Genomic DNA, 21,061 nt, shown 5'->3' on the forward strand with positions numbered 1-21,061 from the left:
CTAGGGCAGCACAAAACCTAAACACACCACTGGGCTCAGTGGCTCAGAAAGTATAGAAGGCAGAGTTAGCCAGGTAGCTCGTAATTTCAGAAGGAGCTCAGCGTTTTATTTCTGGCAGTTCAGGTTTCCTTTTCATTTACATTACTACGATAGAAATTGTTTTTAGGGTACAACTTTTCTTTATTATCGGCGATCACATGAAGGCGCATGAATAGATTCTGAAAACAATCAATCTGGTGACATCTAGTGGTAGAGAAGAATCATGACCTAAAGATAGGAAACAAGTGGCTGGGTCTCTTAAAGCCCAACTCCGGGCACAAGAACAAGAAATACCCTTGTGGTGCCCCTCCCAACCCATCCCATTGCAAGTGTTAAATGCTTGTTTTTTGCCTAGTGGTAAAGGGATACGGAGTAATACTTACCTTACTTACCTATTCCACAATCAAATAGGCACCCTGAATCTATGTGGTCCCCTGAAGCCTCCTCTGAGGCATTCCAGGCCGTGGTTGCACTGTCAGAACTAGCGTAAATTTTGATTTATGGAAATACATTGGGAATCTCCTTAACCATAGATTTAAAATAGAACTGGATATCAGAGCAGTATAAACATTCTGACAGCACATTTACCTCCTCCACATACAATGCAGGATTAATAGCCCTACATTGTACGTGGTGATGCCGAGGACCTGCCCACAGCCCGGAGCATCCGTAAAAAGAGAAGAGCACCGGAGCAAGGATTACTGGAAGTAATACAGCCTCTAATCCCTAGAAGTAATGAGCATTTAACCCTTGCAGTGCGGGGAGGGGGGGTGCTTCAAACTTTTTTGTTTAACCATCAAATAATCTATTCTACACCTTACAATAGGAGGCATAAGATACTCAACCAGTTTAATACGTTCCATCCAGTACTCACCCGCTATTGTAGCAGAAGCTGCACCAATAATGCAGATGAAGGTGATAATGGATAGCCGTGCCATGACGTCTGTACTGTTGCCCCTCCAGAGTAAGTCAGGGGGGTGATGGACCTGCAAAGGTTTGGACGTCTGCTGCTGCTTATATAGCCGGGAAGATGGGGGGGGGGTTACAGGACTAACTTGCAGACTCATGCACTGACGCAGGTAAGCTATTACATGTCCACTGGACCGGGATGAAGTGTCTGCTACATCAACCTACAGGAAGGGCCAAAGCAATATCCAAAACATATATTTTCTTAAATCCAAAGGGGCGTCCATTGATCTGGAGGGGACACTTAGAAGCTACGCACTAGATTTTTGTCTGAAAAGAATTACTTGCAAATGATCCGCATCCTATTTCATTTTCAACTCCGAACTGCAGAAATGATAACTGGACAGTTGCTGGGTGCTGTGAGCAACAAAATATGTTTCTGTCAAACCAGAGAAGAGGGAATGGAAGTGTATTGTGAGGTCTGAGATGCAACACTTAGATATAGAATGTACAGAAAAGATATTCAAATATAATTTCAATGGTATTTCCCTTCATTTTTTTTTATTTCACTTGCTATAGTGCCAGCTATATACAGTGTGGGGTCTATTAGTAAACAATTCCCAGGGCCCTTTACCCTGCGAATATCTGTGAATGTTCGTTTTGGATGAATGATGGAAAAAATTAATGTTCCTAATTGATTTGTTTTCCCAGGCCGAATGTATTGTAATGTAATACACAATATGTCCACTAGATGGAGCTGATGAGCGTAGGGAAGTAGTATTTGTTCCCTATGCTCCTCAGCGCCAACTAGTGGACATAATGAAGTGTTACACTACACTACATTCCACCTGGAAAAAAAATATATTAGGAGCATTCATGTTTATCATTATTTGCACAAAATGAACATTCACAGATATTCAAAGAGCTAAGGCCCAGGGAATTGTTTATAAATAGACCTTTATGTGTTTGGTAGATGGGACAGCTGCATGTGAGTTTGGTGAAAGAGCTATATAAATTTGTGTTTGCAGCAACCCCCCTCCATCCTTCAGACCTTCCCCTTTACACTTAACTGCCACAGTTACCTCCACCAGAGTCCTCCCAGTTTATGCGATGTGCCAAAAATGTGCAATTGGGTCTATTATTTATGCAGACCAAGCAAGACTTCGGATCAATAGTCATTTTCAAAAGTGCTCACTACCAATATGCTGGGACACCATTAGAAATCACGGCTTATCTGCATCCCCCAGACACACAGTGCCACCCGCGCCAGGGTTGTGCCTATAATGAGGCAGCCTGAGGGTGTTGCCCTCAAGCCACATCGCATTGGTTCACGGGGGGTGGCAAATGTGACTTAGTAACCTGGGCTGCATCCCAGGTTACTAAGAGCTTTTGGCCGGTGTCTCACACAGCTCCCTAACATCACTGGTTCTCAGTAACTGAGCGTCATGCTCTGCCTGGCACCCCACCCAGCTCCTGGCAGCCAGTGATGTCAGTGAGCTGTGCGGGACCCCAGACAGAGGTACAGTGCAGCTTCCGGTACATGAGCCACCACCATTATTCCTAGGGTTGTCACCTTTTCATCAAGCGAAACCCGAACACTCTAGTAGCCCCTATCTTAATTTTGGTTGCCCCTGTCTGCCTAACATCTTGTGTCCGGGTTTCTGCTGCCATGAAACCCGGACACAGCATTCAAAACCCGAACTGTCCAGGTGAATCCTGGACAGGTGGCAACCCTAATTATTCCCCCCGCCTCAGGCGGCAAATAGTGTAGGGATGCCCCTGCTGGTCATATTGTGGCTGTTCCTTTCCTGGGATTTGGGTTAAGTTGCACCTGGAGGGGGTGCGCTTGCAGGTCCCTCCTGAAGTGTCTGCCATGATGCCCTGTGTTTGCCTCACAGCTGATCCTCCGAGGCCACCCACACTGGACCCACCCTCCTTCCTGCGTGGCATGGGGGATTCTGGGCTTTGTAGTCAAAGAAGAATGAGAAACGGAGGGTGAGACGCAGGGAAAGGGGAATGGAGGACACTGGGCCCACAGGCAGCCCTTGCTGGGACTGGGCCCCCCTGCTGACCTGGTAGGGCCAAGTGCAGTAGTACTGCCTGTATTGATGGCCATGCCAGGGCAGCAAACACCAAACGCATTTCAGTAGATTCAGCAGAGTGGTGTAGATGACAGAGGCTTCATTTGACCTGCTTTGCCCATTCTCTTCAGACGCAGCAGGTTCTATTGCGAGCCCCCGTCCACCTGAACCCTTGATAAGGGCGCTCACAGATACTCAGGAACTATAAGTCCCAGCATGCTTTGCTAGGCCCGCTACGTATCTACCATCAGGAAAGCAGCGGTGACAGGTGAATAGGGCATTAGACTGCAGAGTCATCCTGCCACGCCGCTGTTTATGTTCCGACATCTTGAGCCGGTTACTGGAGCGAGATGAATCTGTGAGAGGTTGAGCAGAACATACCGATCTGAGATCACGCTTAGGTCACGGGTGTCACAAGCAACAAATCAAACTTCTAATCCATTGCAGCATACAGAACACGGAGTCATTTCACAATTGTACAAATGTTAATAAAAGGACACTTTTCTTTCACTGTTTTACTTAACCACTTCAAGACCAGGTGTTTAGACCCCCTTCCTGGCCCGGCCATTTTTCAGTGTTCAGCGCTGCAGTCCTTTGACTGATATTTATTCCGTCATGCAGCGCTGTACTGAAATTAATTTTATACCATTTTTTAGGGACAGATAGAGCTTTATTTTGGTGTTATTTAATCACCACTGCGTTTTTTTAAAAAAATTATAATTAGGAAAAAATTACAGAAAATTTTGGAAAAAAAAGGTTTTTTTACATTATGTTAGGAAACATTTATTATTAACCAGTTTTTTGGTAAAATATAAAAGATTGCATCACGTCGGGTAAATAGACACCAAACATGTCGCATAAAACTACCATACCCAAAATTGGCCATAGGCGACGCTTTAAAAGCTTTTACCGCTCATCAGTTTAGTGTTATCAGTGATTGATGGCCCTAGACTTATTGCTCTCACTGCGACGTTCGCGGCGATATTTAACATGTGCGGCGTAATGGGCGCAATCGTCTTTTTTGCACGTATGCGCCCCCGACGCATGTTTGCATGCGTGTATGTATGGGTAGGGACTTTAAATTTTTTTTTTGTTTTTTTATTATTTTTTTATGTGTAACTTTAAATTTGGGGGGGGGAACTTAAATTTTTTTTTCCTTTTTTTTTTTTCCACTAAACTTTATTGCTATCACATACGGGGGCTAATAAAACCAATTTACCTTATTTTCAACATCATCACTGGGACTCTGTGCTTGCAGGTGTTCCATCAAAGTTTGTGACTTTTTTGGCGGCGAAATATGTGACCGGCAAAGGTGAAGATTTCCAATGCTTTCTCAGCTGTTCCAGGGCAGATCGGCATCACAGATGGTATGTGCACGAGAACCGATCTGCCCTGGAACAGCTGATCGGTCCTGAAATCTCACTTCTATACGACTTTGTGACTGCGATCTCACATTCCTCAAAGTTGGGTAGAAGAGACATTTCAGGACCGATCAGCTGTTCCAGGGCAGATCGGTTCTACTGCACATGCGATCTGCGATGCTGATCTGCCCTGGAACAGCTGAGAAAGCGTTGGAATTCTTCACCTTTTGCCAGTAACATATTCCACCGTCGAAAAAGTGGGCGTGAGTATGTTTAAATGTGTGACTATGCGACCGGTCACACATTCTAACACAGTCACAAACTTTGATAGAATACAGGCAGATCATAGCTGGTAGGGTGCTGTACATAGCTTCCTGAAAACATCACAGCACCAGGCCTCAGTACTGCTCTTAAGAGCCCTCAGCCCTGATGCAAGCAGTGGGCTGGATCTTGGGAGGAGTTATGCAAATATCATAATGTCGGAGTCAGTCTGGAGAAGTGGGCGTTCCTATGCCGGGTGCATTTGCATGCAGACTCCTCTAGCTAGCACCCACGAGTGCTGATGAGCATCTATGATTGAAAGAGCTTACACAGGCTGGTTCCACCCCTCCATATGACAGTATTGCACTGAGCTCCTCCTCCTTGAATGGATGCAAAGGATATTCATCCCTCCTGGTGGCTGGGTGACTTTGCAGGACAGCAACCATAAACACGGGCTGTTGGGGGAATGGGTATTAAAGTGAACCTGTTCCTTTTAAGTGCAATTCAACACAGCACAGATAAGAACCGTACTTTACCATTACAGCTCCGATTCTAGGAGACATTTTTTGTTAAATTACCTTTGTTTATTAAAGTTTTATTTCCATAAACATTAAAGTAGAACTCCCGGGTTCTTTAAAAAGTAACCCTTGCAGTGGGGCTACAATTATTTGAACCCCCCCCCCCAGGAAAAACAAGCACTGGGCTGGTCCCACTGCAAGCGATAATTTTTAAAAACACTTCTTTAAGAGCCCATTTACATTACGCATTGCATAAATTGACTCATTGTGGCGCCACTTATTTTGAATTGAGCCCCAAAGCACTAAAGCAACACATGGCAACTCACCATAGTGTGTTGCTGTGCCTTAAAAATGTTGTGGCACGTCCAGTTTTTGGGACATTGTAGTGCATTGCCAGCCCATTATATTCAATAGGGGTGCCCTAGTGCAACCAACGAGCATTGAGGCTCCAAACAAATATCAATGGACACTAAAGCTCTGCATTGGTTATATACTGCCTGGCCAAAAAGAAAAGTCACACACTCTAATATTTCGTTGGACCACCTTTAGCTTTGATGACCGCATTCTCCGTGCCATCGTTTCCATAAACCTTATGCAATGTCACAACATTTATTTCCGTCCAGAGTTGTATTCATTTTTACACCAAGATCTTGTAGTGATGATGGGAGAGTCACATCCCAAAGATTCCCAATGGGGTTAAGGTCTGGACTCTGTGGTGGCCAATCCCTGTGGGATAATGATGTCTCATGCTCCCTGAACCACTCTTTCACCATAGGAGCCCGAGGAATCCTGGCATTGTCATCCTGGAATATGCCCAATGTGCCATCAGGGAAGAAAAAAATCCATTGATGGAAGAACCTGGTCATTCAATATATTCAGGGGGGTAGCTGAACCTAGACCTGGCCAACTGAAGCAACCCCAGATGATAACACTGCCGGAAATCCAGCTGGTGACTTTTTTCTTTTGGCCAAGTGGTGTAGTTCGAGTTATGGGTAACATACATATTGTAAAGTTTGTAAAATTTTGTTCATGACAAGTCGTTAGGATAATTGTATTCAAAGTTGTTTTTATGATGGATGATAGGACAGAGTGGTACTTATTGGGGTGCGGACATTTTACACATAAGAGGGCTTATGGATCCTGTGGTTGACCTTTAATTTATTATGAGGAATAGAATTCTGTATACATGTAGACATGTGCGATTCCTTTTCTTCTCAATTGAAATTCAGACAAAAATCTGCAATTTCGGACATTCAGATGCAAAGAAATAACGAATCCGAACGTGTACGAATTATCCAATAATGAAATTTGGATGCATCTGAAATTTTTTACGAATGTCATTCGGAAACAACTTGTGTTGCTAAACGTTAAAATAAAAGAAAGTGTGGAGTCTCCTCCCCAATTCATACCAGACCCTTTAGGGGGGACGCCAACGCCAAACAAATGAAGAAAAAAAACATGGGGTCCCCCTAAAATGTCTTACCAGACCCTTGATCCGAGCAGTAGCCTGGCAGAGCAGGAAAGAGGGAGGGGACACAATTGGACAACACCCGCTGACACGCCGAAAGAAAAAATCCCCGCTGCACACCGACACGTCCGATCCTGACCAACTCCCGATTCAAAATGACAGCTCTGTTCCCAAATGTCAACAAAGGGGCAGAGAGCACAGAACAAGTCCTGTGATGTCACTACTTGCTCCGCCCCTTTGCTGACATTTGGGACCAGAGCTGTCATTTTAAAGCAAGAGTCCATCGGGATCATTTGTGTCGGCGGGCGTCAGGTATTTTTTCTTTCGTCAACTTGGCGACCATCGTTATTGACGAGGATCAACCACCGGGCCAGGTTTGTGGGGAAGGGGCCCTTGTCCTCATCAAAATGGGCAAACCCCCAGCTCAAGGACATGCTTTCTCTAGATTGGTGACCAAAACTGGACCGCATACTCCAGATGAGGCCGAACCAGTGATCTATAAAGTGACAAACTTATCGCTTTATCTCTACAGTACATTCCCTTTTTAAAGGAGAACTATGAGGTGAGTTCTTTTTTACTCACCTCATAGTTCTAGCCGACCTGTGAATAAGAACTATGGGGAAAAGCCTCCTTTAATACAAGTTCTCCTTTAATACAAGACAGTACTCTGCTTGCTTTGTTTACTACAGCCTGGCATTGCAAGCTATTGTTCAATCCGTGGTCTACTATGACCCCAGTGGGTCTACTTTTGGTTCAGATCACAGTATTTAACAGGTACTGAAGTCCTGAACACACAGGGAGGCCATCGTGTCACAGGAAAACTTTTGGGGTTATAGTAGTTTGAGGTCTCATAAAGATCATTCGATTTTTTCCCTAAACATCAAAACCAAAATGTACAGACACAGGTAAGCTGCTATTCATTTGGCTTTATTCATGAATTGTGTAATTTGCCTCCAAGCTTCCCTAATACCTGGAAGCTGTGCATATATGAACGGAACAATGTGTGGGATTAGCATGATGAATAATGGGTGGGATTAGCACGATGAATAATGGGTGGGATTAGCACGATGAATAATGGGTGGGATTAGCACGATGAATAATGGGTGGGGCAGTGACCCCACAGCTGTCATGATAAAGAAAACAAGAGCTGCCATTCCTGACTTTCCTTTGAAAATTCTAGTAGACTGGTTGTACTTCTGAGCCACCTTCACTACTTGCCGAGCCTTGATTCCTTATCTTCATACGTGATGTGGGTCACATGTCCATCAAAATATTGACAGTAGAGGTTCAGTATGTCATTCAGAGAACTAGGAGAGTTCAGGAATGGCAGTCTCTATTTCTGCCATGACAGGTTGTCTTTCTAATGTAACTAACTGTACTGCCTGTAAAGACTTTTACTGTGTGGATGGAGGAATCCCCCGCTGGGCCACTCTTCAGTATCTTGCTACTCGGCTCTGCTGGCTCTCACAATACCTGAACAATCTGATTGGATGCAGGCAATGTTCAGGTGTTTTGAGAGCCAGCGGGGCCGACTAGCAAGATACTGAAGCTTGGCCCAGTGGGAGATTCCTCCATTCACTCATTAGCGTATGTGGAGGAATCTGTTGCACTTTTTCCATCTGACCATAGAAAATCTGCAGATCATCTATAGGGGTATGACCAGCTTAAGACACCAATCTGAACCCTCTTGAAGCTGCAGAAGAATCTTCTGCATCTGGCACACTTCCGGAAGCTTTGGATGCTTGGTACGCTGCTGCATAGTAGAATTCCTTCCTCCGGCCCCCTTTTTCACTACTGTGTCCTATAGTGGGCAGTGAATAAAACCATAGCGCACAGTGGGGGACCAAGAGATCGACACTTCTAGAAATGTGCCAGAAGATCCTTTGGCAGCAGCAACTTTCCAAACAAGTGAAGACCAAATGGGAATTAAAGTGACACTAAACTCAGGAGTTAAATCTTAAAAATGTATTCAAGTAACTTAACTATGAACAAAAATGTATCTTATTTGTGTATCACTCGGCTGTAGATCCTCAAATCATCTCTGAATTGGTGCTGACACTGTCCTTCCTTCTGGAGGGGGGCTACTTTTGTTCCCCATGGTCCCTGTGTGTGTTGTAAACAATCTCATGTTTAGTTCACTAATTTGTACTGAGATTGTAGTCCATCACAGGAGTGAGCTTGGAGCGGTGACGACTTTACAACACACACAGGGACCATGGGGAACAATAGTAGCCACCCTCCAGAAGGAAGGACAGTGTCAGCACCAATTCAGAGATGATTGGAGGATCTACAGCCGAATGATGCACAAGGTACAGTATTGTTAATAGTTAAGGTATTTGAATGCATGTTTAAGATTCATCTCCTGAGTTTAGTGTCCCTTTAAGTAATAAATGTTTACCTTTAACATTTTATTAGGGTTGCACCGATATAGATCGGCCGCCGAAACCTATCGGCCAAAAATTGCACTTTTGGTATAATGCCGAAAGTGCCATTTTCTGGCCGATATAGCAGTGCATCCCTGCTTTCTTTCCTCCCCACTGGTTGCTTCTCTGTGTCCCAGCGGGGAGAAGAGAAACTGTCACAGGCGGCAGAGCGCTGTGAGCGGCCAGCGTCTCTCCTCCCACACCGCTCTTCCTTCTGTCACAGATCAGAGGTGTGTGGGGGCGGAGACAGCCAGCACTGTCACAGCAGGCTGAGCTCTCCCCCCTGCACCGCTCGCTCAGCCTCCTGTGACAGCATGTCATGATGGAGAGCGGTACAAGCAGTCAGGGATCAGTGATCGCTGAGTGTTTAATCTAATTTCTACCAAACCAAGTTATCACCGAGGACACTGGAGACAAACAGCAAACAGAGATGGAAAAGTATTTTTATTGCCAAAGAACAAGTTCGGAAACAAACCACTGATGCATATAAATAGATATCCATAAAACAATTCTAACTTTTGTGTTCGATGTTCGCTCTCCTTCAAGAAACCTGTGATGTCATACAGCAAAATGAAAAGCAGTTAGAGCAAGCGAAGTCTGAGAACCCCACCAAACTGAAGGGACCATCAGTATTCAGTCAACACCATTATGTGCACCATTAAGATTTAAGGGATCAGCTGCCTTGTCTATGCAGGGCTGGTAAATGTAATACAACGTAGCACCATCGAGTACAACTCAATTAAAATCTGACCATGAGGTTTCATTTTGTGAGCAAATTTAGCAAAAATGGATGAATATAAAATTGACCAACATAAGCCGCTGCAATCGGCTCGCACTATCCAAACGAAATTTTAGTTATAAAGGGGGTTCGGTGGGCTATTTTACCTACTGGCTTCTTAAGCTGATCGAACGTTTTACAATTTAACTCTACAATATCCTTACAGCTGAAACCTTTCGTTTAAATTAAATACATTTCAGGTTCCTCCAAACAAAAGGTGTGCAAAGTCTTACAGTTCATTTTCTTTAGAAAGTTGCCACAGCCTAGAGTAGCAAAGCCTGTCCCCTGCCAGCATGCTGTAAAGAAGGAGACTTGTTTTCTATGTGGAAGCAGCAGCCTCTCTTCAGAGTTCTGACACACCTCCTGCTGAGTCCTACCTATAGTTTGCAATCAGAAAAGCTCATCCCTCGTTGGCAGGAGAGCTCTTGCTCGGACTCAGCAGGGGACATGTTAAACATCTTGCAGTTCGTTTTGTTTAGAAAGCAGCCACAGCCTGAGTAGAAAAGCCTGTCCCCTGCCAGCATGCTGCAGAGAAGCACCCTCTGTGAGAAAGCAGTGGTCTATCTGCAGACGTTTAACACATGCCCTGCTGACTAAGAGCAAGAGCTCTCCAGTCAATGGGAGGTATGAGCTTTTCTGATTGCAAGCTATAGGTAGGACTCAACAGGAGGAGTGTCAGAACTCTGAAGAGAGGCTGCTGCTTCCACATAGAAAACGTTTCCTTCTTCACAGCATGCTGGCAGGGGACAGGCTTTTCTCCTCTAGGTTGTGGCAACTTTCTGTAAGACTTTGCACAGCTTTTGTTTTGATGCACGTGGGGGATTTATGAAAGCTCACTTGGGATTTAAAGCTCACCACATACATTACAAGTGGACTCTACAATCTTCTTTTAGATCTACCAACAACTATGTAGTACAAAGGCCTGCCTGCCTGGATTCAAATTAAACAGAGGGTTTAGGTATGTCCTCATATTAGACAGTTTTGGTAAATCTAAAAGAAATTGCATGGACATTACAGAGTTTAAGTCAAGCTAAAGGAAGTTATACAATCAGATTTGAATGTGTATGGCCAGCTTTACAGCTCTAGCAGGCTCTAACATCAAGATCTTCCTGTCATAGTTCCCGACTCGCTTCTTACCAGATTTGGGGCTGTTCTGTCTCCTCCCATTACATTTTCCAGAAGAAAAATATATAATCCAGCAGGGATGGTGGTGGGAACCCCTATAAGAGGCACAGTAGGTGTGTAGACCTGGGAACTCAGCACAGAGATCTCGCCAATAGAGTCTCCAAGAGATAGAAGAGACTTTAAGATGGTTTAACCCTCTGACATCTACTAATAACTGAAATATCAGCTGTGTGTGAACTAACCCTTTAAGTGTTGATTTGCTCAGGGTGCACAGGGTACACATTGCTTCTGGTGTTCATAGTTTAAACTTCTACACCAAGATCGATGTCTGTACTCTCCCAGTGCAAGCAAACCACTGAAGGAGGAAAGCTGCAGTGCCAAAGCTTTATAATGTACCTCTCCGAAGAGCACACAGGAAGTGTATGCGTCATGGGACCTTATATTCACAGAAATATTGGAAACGCCGTTGCGGACTTGTTTTTGAAGGCGAGTGTTTCATGTCATCCCAATACCTTCTATACTACTTGGTGAATTGGAACAAGCATTATTGGATCAGGCGTTGGGACACCCGATTTGTACATGCTTGTTCCAAATCATCCTTGGAGCATAAAACTTTAAAAACAAGTGAGCGTTGGCAGCTTCCATATTTCTTCTTGGACAGGTTCCTGTTCCTGTGTATAAAGCCAATCGGGTTAATTAATTACTTGGACACTGGGCATCAGTGAGCACTTGGTAAACCAAGAACATTTGCATGGTTTGTAGCACAGCCACTTAAAGTGACACTAAACTCAGAGGTTACATTGTAAAAATACATTCACGTACCATAATTATTAACAGTAATGTCTGTTATTTGTGTATCACTCGACTGTAGATCCTCCACTCATCTCTGAATTGGTGCTGACACTGTCCTTCCTTCTGGAGGGGGGTTAAGTTTGTTCCCCATGGTCCCTGTTTGTCGTGTAAAGTAGTCACCGCTGCAAGCTCGCTCCTGTGATAGACTACACTCTCATGTTTAGTTTACTAATTTGTATTGAGATTGTAGTCCATCCGGGGAGCGAGCTTGGAGCGGTGACTACTCTACAACAAAAGTAGCCACCCTCCAGAAGGAAGGACAGTGTCAGCACCAATTCAGAGATGATTGGAGGATCTACAGCCGAGTGATACACAAATAAGATACATTTTTGTGAATAATGAAGTTACTTGAATGTATTTTTAAGATTTAGCTCCTGAGTTTAGTGTCACTTTAAGCTAGTTATAAATTGACCAAAGCAGGTGCCATGTTTACTTTGCTGGTTGCAGCATTTACATGCCGCAGCCAAAAAGATCAGTGACATGGGTCAGGTCTGATCATTTCCCAGTGCCAATTACAGAAAGAGATCTTAGAATTTCACTGACAGCAAAAGGGAACAACTTGGTTAATCTTTTTCCTACATTTTTATATACCAGAGCCAGCGGGGTTGATTAGATCATGTTCACTTTGTAAAGTGAATTCTCACTAAGACCTTGTTCACACCTCTGCGTTGCGACAGTGAAGAGGTACTGCAGGGTGCATTGTGTTGGGCAGCCCACTGAAGATAAATTGCACTTGAAAGAAGTGCACCTTTTTAAAAAAAAATCTAATTGCACCACATCACATGGTAATAGGTTAACATGTAATGTGGTGTCATGCAATGCACACGCGATGGCTTGGGGTGTTAGGGTGTCATTTGGAAATAATGGCAACGTACCAAACATTGCAACATGTGGGATCGCGTGCGGCATAACACGCACTCCCGCACTGCAAAAGATGTGAGGGGAGCCTTAGCTTAGTGAACAAGGTGAAGCTGTGCTGATTTCAATCATCCAAACACGTGCAAGCACAAATCCATTTTTTTTTTACTACTTTCTTTGCATGCTTGGTTGATTTTCACTTCTCTTACCTCATTCATGAGTTCAGTAAAAATTCCCTATTCAAAGTGAACGCGCTCTACTCTTAACTCGACCCCGTGTAGTTCTACATCTGCTGTCAAAACACAGCAGTGCAAATGAATCCAGCAACGACTGAAATGCATGTTTCAGAACAGCTAGGGTTATAAAACATGCAGCTCTATAAATACAATGAAAAACATATGTGGATATTTAGAAGGAAGACTTCCAACAGAAAAATATGAATCCCTTTTGTTTTTTCCTTGCCTTTGGTTCGGCTTCTTATAAAAGACTGACATTCTAATGAATCATAAAACAAAAGAATGTCGTAAAACACTTTGAAATCAGAAGTCAATTCTAATGGACAGGTTAGTGTTTTTTTACAGCAGGCACGGGCAATCTTAAAGTCCTCCGGTGGTCTAAAAGTTGCAAATTCCTCAGCACTCAGAAGCCTTTAGAGGGGATCTATAAAACCGTTTGAAAATTTACCCAATTTTTCGCCGGTGTTCTATCGAAAGTTCCAACTCGTCGAGATCTCCAACGACCTGACTTCCGGTTTAGTTAGAAGAGGTTTGGCCGAGAAGGGTGTCAAAGCGGCAGCCATATTGAGTGGGGCAACTCAAATTAATAACGTGCTGGATTAGTCTGACCCTAGTTCATTATAATACTTTATTGCTGTGTGGTATGTGTATAGGGAAATGCTGCGGTGGCGCACGTGCAGTAGAGCCTTCTCGGCCAAACCTCTTACTTTTAACTAAACCGGAAGTCAGGTCGTTAGAGATCCTGAGGAGTTGGAGTTTTGCGACAGAAAACCGGCCGAATGCTATTCTCATGGCACTAGATCAGTGGTGGCGAACCTTGGCACTCCAGCTGTGCCAAAACTACAAATCCCAACATGCATCTCCCTCTGGGAGTTATGTCTGTGGCTGTCAGAGCCTTGCATTGCCTCATGGGACTTGTAGTTCCAAAACAGATGGAGTGCCAAGGTTTGCCACCACTGCACTAGATCAACCCGAGAAGCATAGGAAACTCCTATGCTCCTCGGCTCCATCTAGTGGCAGTAATGTTGTGCGATCGAGCGCATGCTGGGCGGAAATGTTGTACATCAGCCCCGTAGTGTGAGACCTCCGTGTATATGAGAAACTGAGACCTGTGGTTTTATTATACATTATTTATAAATAATACTCCTACAGACTGCAGTAGAGCTACATGACACAGCGGTACCTTGATACAATGCACCACTCCCATATAGATCTGCAAATATCTGAAACTTGTGTTCTTTAGATCCTGTTTGCTGGCTGAGCGCAGTGGAATTTATTTTGTATTGCACACTCTAGGATACAAATCCTTGCCAGTGGCAGTGGCTAGGGAACGAAAAGTCTCAGCTTCCCAGCCAGAGGTCGAGGGAGGAACTACTAGACTCAGCATCCCAACCGGAGGTTGAGGAGGGAACTACAAGACTGAGCATCTCAGCCAGAGTTTGAGGGGGGAACTACAAGACTCAGCATCCCAGCCAGAGGTCGAGGGAGGAACTACTAGACTCAGCATCCCAGCCAGAGGTTCAGGGGGAACTACAGGACTCAGCATCCCAGCCAGAGTTTGAGGGAGGAACTACAAGACTGAGCATCCCAGGCAGAAGTTGAGGGAGGAACTACAAGACTGAGCATCCCAGAGGGAGGATGAGGGAGGAACTAGAAGACTCAGTATTCATGTCAAAGGCAGTGGATGAGGGAGGAACTACAAATATCAGCATATGAGCCAGAGGATGATGGAGGGACTACAAGTCTCAACATCTCTCCCAGAGGCTGAGGATAAAGGAGGAACTACAAATCTCAGCTATAACTACCAGCTAGAGGCAGTGCCAAGCTCCAGCAACACAGCCAGCTACTGATAAAAAATTTCCCACAATGCCGTGCCACAGGCAAGATTAAGCAATGAGAAGTCCCTGAGCGATAGCCAATGGGAGCAGTCAGGGAAGAACAATCCCAAGCACTGACCTGCCAGCTGGAAGCAGAGGGGGGACAGGAAGTGATAAGCTTGCCCATTCTACAGCAAAGAACAGTCACATGTGCCGCCGGTCGTGTCCTCATGCCTGCTGAGGATTTCTTTATTCAGTGTACACGTGAAAAGAAATTACAGGGGTTGTTTTTGAATTACTCAGGGCAAAATAAAATATATAATATATATTTATATACACATCTATTATAAACACTGCAAATGAAAAGGTTAAAACTGGAGACCAGGTATATTTTTTTGAAAAACCAGTACGCCGGACAGGCCGCGATTCCCGTTGTCCATAGTAGTCATATAGGTTTGGCACAATATTTCCTAAATTGGTTCCCAAAGGGGAGAGAGTTATAGGGAACCGATCAGAGTCAAGCTGCCATTGCTAACTTGTTTTTTTAGTGAATGTTCCAGCGGATACAATACTTAGCAATTCTTCCCAAATCTGTTACTTACCACTTACTATACCAGGTCCAGGATTGTGCACCTTCAAAAACAGGTCAGCAGTGGCAACTTTTGTATTTCCGTCTTGATACATTCCTTTGTAACGTTCTCCACAGTGCTGTTCACAGATTTACAGCCCTCAGATCATTGCCTTCCACAGAAGAGAGTCTGTATGAAGTCCGAACCCTCATCGGAAATCAGCTGTGCCGGAGAGAGGGTTAAAGCCCAAATGAACTTTGTTGCTTGGTGTTTCAAAAACAAAAAGGCTTTCAGTCTTACAGCTTTTCTTTAGGGCTGAACAACTAATCGATGAGAGAGAGAGTGAGGGAGACAGTGTGAGACAGTGAGAGGGAGACAGTGAGAGAGGGAGACAGTGTGAGAGAGAGAGGGAGACAGTGAGAGAGAGAGAGACAGTGTGTGAGAGAGAGAGAGAGGGACACAGTGAGAGAGAGAGAGAGGGAGACAGTGTGAGAGAGAGAGAGGGAGACAGTGAGAAGGAGACAGTGAGAGAGGGAGACAGTGTGAGAGAGAGAGAGAGTGAAAGAGGGGGGGGAGAGGGAGACAGTGTGTGAGAGAGAAAAAGAGAGATTTTTTTTTAAATGCAACCAATCGGTTAGTTGAACAAATAATCGGGCAACTAATCGATTATGAAAATAATCGTTAGCTGCGGCCATACTTGTCTTTATAAGGCAACCACAGTCTCTCTGTGGAAGTCCGACATGCCCCCTGCAGAGTCACAGCTAGAGCTCTCCAATCAGTAGGGAGCATGAGCTTTTCTGCAGGCAGGAGGTGTGTCAGCAAAATGCCCTCTCCCTGCTTATTGGAGAGCTCTAGCTCTCACTCCCGGGGAGCGTGTTGGACCTCTGCAGAGAGATCACTGCTTCCACACAGTAAGCAAGGGCCCTCATTTGCAAGTTCAATTGAGCTTTAAGAAAACTGCAACAGATACACCCGGGACTGAAGAGCAGCTCCTAACCCGACCTCTAGGCCCGCTCAGCCTAGCTGATTTCAGAGCAAGGACTGAACTTCACACAGCTCTCATCCTCTTATATAAAGAACGTAAATCTGTGAACAGCTGCCATTGTGAGTAACTGAGAAGGACATAGCGGACCCCTGCAATGACAAGAGTAATGTAGGCTGCCATTGCTCCTTTACAACAAGGCCTGTGCTGGGACATTGACACAGCCAGGCAATTTCCATATTCATGAGGAGGCCAGAAATTGCGTATCTCTCTCATGACAGGTTAACGTCTTCCTCTAGAACTACCTTACAGAAGACCAATGTGAATATAAACTCTGTGTACACCATTGTACGGCATTCATAAAAAGCAGCAATGCAGGATTAAAGCCCAACTCTAGAAAAAAGCTCTAATAGACTCAAGAAGGGAGAGAACCTCTGTCAGGTTTTTATTGCTGTTAAGTCTAATAAGACAAAAAATCTAAAAGTCCAGAATCTTTAAAAGGGAACTATGGGCAAACTATGGTCTTTAAGTGTTAGTTCTCTTTTGGGTCACATTTACTAATGTTCCCCTGTGATCCAAAACGCAGCAGATAGCAGGCTATTGCCCACTATATGCCAACAGTACAGAGCCATGCAGCAGCCAGGAAAGACCCTGACAACATAGTCAGGATCCACCCCGCTACCTGACAGCTGGCTCTGCCTCTCTAAAGCCAGCTGTGCCCACCCCTTCCCGGTCAGTCCCTCCAGTCAGCACTGGAGGAATGGAGGGGGGAATCCCTTCAGGGAGCGGTGACTGACACTCACCGCCCTCTGCAGGGAGAAGCCACGAGCTGAGCGATCAGCAGTTTGTGATCACTCAGTTCTCAGGCTTTAAAGCCGGCATGTGACAGCTGCAGTATCACATGCTGGCTCTAACTATGGGGAGGAGTGCATTTCACTCTCCCCATAGTTCTCCTTTAATATTAGTGATCTAAAAGGCCAGTGTTTGATCATAACATAAAACAGCCAACGCATTTCAGGGGCTCAGAACATTCCACCCTTCATCAGGGTTTGTATACCGCAAGTAGAAAAGAGGACTTAGAACAGCACCATCACCAGGATTTATGTTTATATAGTAATTATTGAAATATTTCAGGGCTGAGGAGACAGCAAAGAATGCCTTTGGAACATTTCAATGATACAAGCCCTGATGAAGGGAGGTGATTTAGTCTCCGAAATGTTATGAACAAAAATTGATATTAAAAGATTTTGGCCTCTTTGATCCTTGGTCTGGCAATCACACGTGGATCTTAAAATTCTGGTTCCCCTAGTTACAGGGTTCCCTGTTTTTGTTAAGAGTGGCCTCATCAGAGCCACAGGATCCCATATGAATTGACTTCCTTCAACTACCGATAAGTCGGTATAATGGGAGTCAGTGTCACCATACAGGTGGACAGACACAGCAATACAAATTGAGGACTTCATCCCTTCCCTAGTCTTCTTTTATTGCTTCCTCTGTCCCCCATCTAAAAGATTTCCTGTAGGGATGCACCGATACCAATACTGGTGACTAATCAGGAAGCCAGGCTGCACGTCATGACCAACTTCCAGGCTTCCCGATTGGCTAGGAAGACGGCTTCACTCGTTACTAGGAAGCCAGGGGGCACGTCATGACCCGCCGCCCAGTTTCCTGATTGGTCAGGAAGCCAGGCTTCCTAGCGAATCAGGAAGCCGGGAGGTGGGTCATGACGTGCCACTGGGTTTCCTGATTGGTCAGGAAGCGAGGCTGCCTCGGGACGTAAAGCTGGTGTTCTTTCAATAGGCTTCCGGATAAGCCGGGATGGGTATTCGGTATAGGCGAGTACCGGAAAAAATATTGGTACTCGTACCCGATACCGAAAAACCGGTATAGGTGCATTCCTAATTTCCCGTCACTTCCTGTACCTGTGACACCCTGCCTCACCAGGAGAGAAAGTGAGACAATCTTTCAATGAACAGTAATAAAACCCAGATAGACGTTGCATCCCTTCCGCACTGTACGCTTTGCCTGGAGTTGGGCTTTACATGAAAGCCAAGATACGTATAAACAACCTTCAATAACAGTCAAATATTTACACTCCTTCAACATTTTAACATGGGGGACATGGTGTCATCATTTGGAAAAAAATGAACATAGCAAGGCAGGATAGCAAAATAATTCATTTGACAAATTGTACTCATTACCGAAAAGCCAGAATGTCCACCATATTGAAATAATGCTTTTGGGTGGAGATGTCCCTAAAAAGGGAACCCAATGGGTAATAAACACAACTTGTGACATTTGTTTTACTGCCTTGCTTTACAATATCACATTTGTCAGGAATCTGGAGCTAAACCTTTCCTAAAAGGAAACATGGAGGCATCCATTGGTGACTTCTCACTCTGCACATGCTACTTGCCTGTCTGTCATGCTCATCCTCTGGCTTTCATACTTTGGGCCACTAAACCGGAATAAGTATGACTTTCCTGATATGCAAAGTTGTTCTTGGTCAGCGACTGGAAATATTAAGGCAGAGGGTCAGGATAAGAACATAATAGCCAGGGCGCTAGCTTGTCATCACTGAAGCTTGCCACGTTTCTTCTAGGAAAAGTTTACTCAAACTGAGCCATTCGGAGCAAAGTGACAGGTTCTCTTTATTAAACTTCCCTTTCCCTCTGACACTGCCTCCCTGCTGCTCTGTTTATCTGTCAAAGCCCTTGGAAATACCTGATACTTCCAGATATGGGGAGCATGAGACTGCCTCCACTTCCTCCCAGGAGGCCCTGCCTGACTGGCCAATCAGGGTAGGAACAAGTCATTAAAGGGTAAGTTCACTTTCCTAAGTAAATGAACGCAGCCCAGCCCTATGGATTTAGAATTTCGCAAATTGCAAGCATTCAAGAAGTGCTCGTCATTGGACAGCTCAGTCAGGTGACCTCGCTGACCAATGAGTGCTGGCAATCTGCAATCCATAGCGGAGGGCTGCCCTGGACAGCAGTACGGGGTACGGACAGTACACCCATACCCGCGGAGCGGAAGGAGCGTTCGTCGAAAGGTAAGTATAGTGGGGGAGAGGGGGCCAGATATGAGCGGGTAACTTAATTTTCTCAAATTTCTTGAGAAAGTGAACTTACCCTTTAACCCTGTGTAAGATCAGACCTGGAGCCTACACAGGTAGCAGACTCAACCCTCCGGCAGGCGAGCGTATTACAGGGGCAGAGCAAGGAAGGTAAGTATCAATAGGTGCGGAGAGGTGGCCTCTCAAGAAAACCTGTCACTTCACCCTGAATAAGCAAAGTGACATATTCACTTTAAGCTTAGAGAGTCTGAAGACACTGTAAGAACATTTTAGATGATGCCCACATCAAGGAGAAGGAACAAGAAACATCTACTGTGGAGAATTCACACTGCCCAGAGACCTCACCAATGGCATCCCCGAGAACTGGAAGAACGTAGAGGGCAATTCGGCTCACCACCCGTAATAAAAACATTAGAGTGGAGTGAATAAGATAACCCAATTACAACAATGAACCGGGTATTTAAATGTGGCACCATGAATATGGTTTGTCAGACAGACAATATCTACCAACAGGAACAATAGCAATCGGACCATTAAAGGGAAACTATAGTGTAATTATTTTATTTTTTTTAAGACTGATGAGTGAAAATGATCTCATCATTAAATAATCGTATCGGCATGCGTTACAGACTTTGTCTGTATAGCTGATAATTATAACGCACATAGAGGCAGCCATACTTGTTCATTACATGTGCAGGCTCTACTCCCTGCTGCGTGCTGTTCCTTACTGCACTCTTTTATCTTAGCAACTAATCAGGGATGCTGAGTGACAACAATGAGACACAGATCGGGAGAATCCTAAAATCTGTATATGTAATACAGCAAGCGTGTATAGAAATTTACTTTCATTTTCTAAAGTTGCTTAAAATTGCATAAAAATATTACTTTAAAAGTAATTTTTCTTTATATTACTCTGTCGCCCAAATAAAACTGTACAATAAAGTTCTCCGTGAGAGATGCATTAAATATTCGCTTCTCTTGCTGCCCGCGCTCCAATCTCTGCGCTAGTGAAATAAAACCACGAGCAGAAGATTCTGGAGAATCTGACAATTACAGGAAAGTCGATTTTCACCCCCCCGTGTGCGCTCAGTGGTTCCATCTAACGGCTCCTACATTATTACAGTGGGAGCAACCACAGCAAACAGGAAGTTGGCAATCCTGGAAGTTTTAGATTCTGCAGAACCTTCAGCCGGTTTTTCTTCCTCACTACTGCAGTGAACGGAGCGCAGGAGGAGTATTTAAAGAGTATTCAAACCTTAAAAAAAAAAAACACAAAAGGAGGAAATTTATCAAAATTGGAGCAGACAAAAAACTGGATCAGCTGTGCATGGCAACCAATCAGCTTCTCTTTTCAGTTTGTTCAGTTAAGATTTAAAAATGAAAGAGAGAAGCTGATTGGTTGCCATGCAGAACTGCTCCAGATTTTGTCTGCTCCAGTTTTGATAAATTCCCCCCAGTATATTGCATCTTAGCAGTCCTTAGACGTGGTCGCTGCAATAGCTTTTAAATATATAGGACACAGATCAATGCAATGCATCATGGGACCTGTAGTTCCACAACAGCTGGAGTGAAGGAGGTTGCCTACCTCTGTAGCAGAATGTGTAACTGTCTAGCACCATCATCCTTGTGGGGCATTACTGCACACCTCTATCGTGCCAATAAGGACAGACTCATTTTCTGAATCATTATTATTTGAGAATGTTCGGTGTAA

This window comes from Nanorana parkeri, unplaced genomic scaffold, assembly GCF_000935625.1.
Source record: "Nanorana parkeri isolate BGI_ZX_2015 unplaced genomic scaffold, ASM93562v1 scaffold629, whole genome shotgun sequence".
Classification (NCBI taxonomy): domain Eukaryota; kingdom Metazoa; phylum Chordata; class Amphibia; order Anura; family Dicroglossidae; genus Nanorana; species Nanorana parkeri.